We start from the raw sequence: 2,472 nt of genomic DNA, 5'->3' as shown, positions 1-2,472 counted from the left end.
TTGAGCGATAGGTTAATTGTGCACCAAGAGGGTTGGAAGAGTGTCTCCACTGCTTGGGGGTCAGGGGCTTCCTACCTTGGCAGAACACTGTTAGTGTACACTACTCAGTGGCCCCAGGGGCCCTCCAGGCATCCAAGGCATTTAGATCAATGACTTGTCCTTGGCCCAGAGGTGACACACACTGTCACAATATGCAGTGATAAAAGTCCCTGCTGCATTAGTAAGTCAGTTTTGAAGCTCTCCTGTTGTAGCAAGGCCTTTCAGTCAGTGTGGATGCAGCATTTCTGAACAGAAAATTATTTTCACTTATCGTTACAACCAGTTCCAGCTCTTGGAAATCTTGGAGTCGAGCAACATCTTTGTCCTTTCTTACCAGAGTATTGGGTGACTTTCTGATCTTCTCCACTTGGTTGGGATTAACACCCAGCTCACAGCAACTCACTCTGAGCAATTCTTGATAGGTGAGCTCCTGTCGGTCCAGTACAATTTCAATGAAATCATTTTCTCAAAGAGATGAGTTTTGAATCCTCCCCTTGAGTACCAGTTCTTGCATATTAAATGGAAATGCTCCAGTGAAGAAAAATGGCTGGAATGCTAGCGCTGGTCCTGCATGTGTCTCATTTTGAGGCTCCAGAGACACTGATGGCTTGGACGGGACAGAAGAAAACAGTGATTGATTCTGACTCACTGGTGGCTGACAGACAGGGCCTGGTTTTGTGCTTTCTGGTGTTCTGAGGACATCCCCATTCTGAACCAGTGCCAAAGAGGTGTGGTCCCGTGGACAGGCCCCTAGCGGGGGAGGTTCCCAGCGGGGAGAGATGGAGGAGAGCCATCTCCAGGGGTTGATGCAGGAGGTGTGGAGGGGCCCCCATTCTGCAACTGGGCTTAATCCTCTGCCACAGGGGTGTAGATGAAAGGGAAGGCTGGGTTGGCCAAACAGTTGGGAACAAAGGGCAGGTCTGACTCCTTCATCTGGGGGCAGTTGTCACCATCATCTGTCACCATCATCGTCATCTTCCACTCCCATTATCTTTCTGATTCCTCTCCTTGATGTTAATTGGACTGGCATGTCTCCTTTTGTGGTAAGAATCTCTTTGTCAGCTCCTGATTTTAACAAGAGACTACCTGACCATGATTGCGTTTACATGCCCACTGTAAACAGGTCCAGCCGTGGACCTCATTTTGGGAGTTCACATCCCCCCCGCTCTCCAGCAGTTTCTGCACCTCCTGAATGTCCCCCAAGGCCGTGGCCTCCCGCAGCCTCTCCTGCTGCTCCTTCTGCCCCAGGAGAGCCCTCATCTTCCCCTCTGCCCGCAGCCCCCCGCCCTGCTCCCAGCCTGGGGAGAGAGTGCGGGCCCGCCTGCCCTGCTCCTCCCCGCCCGCAGGCCCAGGCCTCCTCCCGGCCGCCATAGAGCCATTTTTAAGAGAAGTGGGCATTTTGCCACCAATAGATCCTCACCAATGAAATTATTTCAATTAGAAGGAAAACAATCTCAGACAAGTGGTCTTGTAAAGAAAGTTTAATATGTTGCTATGTCTAAACAAACATCGTATAAAAAACAATAAGGCCACTTTTTTCCTAAGGGCTTAAAACAAGATAGAATTAGAATGCCTAGAAATATGTTAATGTGAATTTTGGATGGGAGATGATTGGAGTTAACATTAGACTATTAATTCTGCCTATTAAAATTTCTGGAATAATCACTAAATGATTAGAAAATCACTTGTATAAATTCTATACTAGTCAGGGACAAAAGCGAATAATTTGAATTAAAAAATCAATTAAAAGAATAGAAATCTAAGGAAGAGAAGTAACAAAAACTGCAAGTAGCATAAGATAAGGTGTTAGAAATAATTTTAAGATTATTAAAAATCACAAAAAATGAAAAGGGCTAAGCTCTTTAATTAAGAGACAAAGATACTAAATGCAATGTGTATTCTAAAACAGAAAATGGGGTTAGGTGAAGAACAGAATAAAAACTTAAGTCCCCCCTCCCACTATGTCAGTGACCAGGGAACCACCAGAACTCTTTGGTGAAATGTTATAAAGGAAAATAACCTGAAAATATGTGATAATATCACCCCTTCCAAAAAACATCTCCAAGTAACAATAGTGTAGATAGCACTACTTATTTAACCCGGAGGCTGTGGAACACAAGGGGTGAGGCAGGAACTAACCCAGTCTAGAGGTTGGAGAAAAGACTTCTCCAAAGAAATCGGATTTAAACTGAGCTCCCAAGAGCAAGCAGGATGCATCCGAGCAAAGGGAAACCATACTACACAGCTCTGAATGAGACAACCCCAAGGTTAACAAGTTCATTTCCCTTTCTCTGGCTTCAGGAGAGCTGGGGGCACAGTTCATAGTGACCCCTGGATTTCAGGGACTTGGGAGAGTTGACCAGCACTAGACTCCCTTGCCTTTCACTGCTGTGAATTTATAAGTAACAGTGTCTGTCTCCTTAGTCTCATTTT

General features: G+C 45.6%; 1 pseudogene across 1 annotated transcript; it reads right to left on the bottom strand.

Moving 5' to 3' along the window:
- Positions 1–217: 217 nt before the first annotated feature.
- Positions 218–1,299, bottom strand: LOC308565669 (ankyrin repeat domain-containing protein 40 pseudogene; annotated as a pseudogene). The gene has a single exon. The product of its transcript is annotated as an ankyrin repeat domain-containing protein 40 pseudogene (transcript).
- Positions 1,300–2,472: the final 1,173 nt, after the last annotated feature.

Source organism: Miniopterus schreibersii (assembly GCF_964146895.1).
Source record: "Miniopterus schreibersii genome assembly, chromosome: 12".
Lineage (NCBI taxonomy): Eukaryota > Metazoa > Chordata > Mammalia > Chiroptera > Miniopteridae > Miniopterus > Miniopterus schreibersii.
This window is presented reverse-complemented; position numbering and strand designations above follow the sequence as displayed.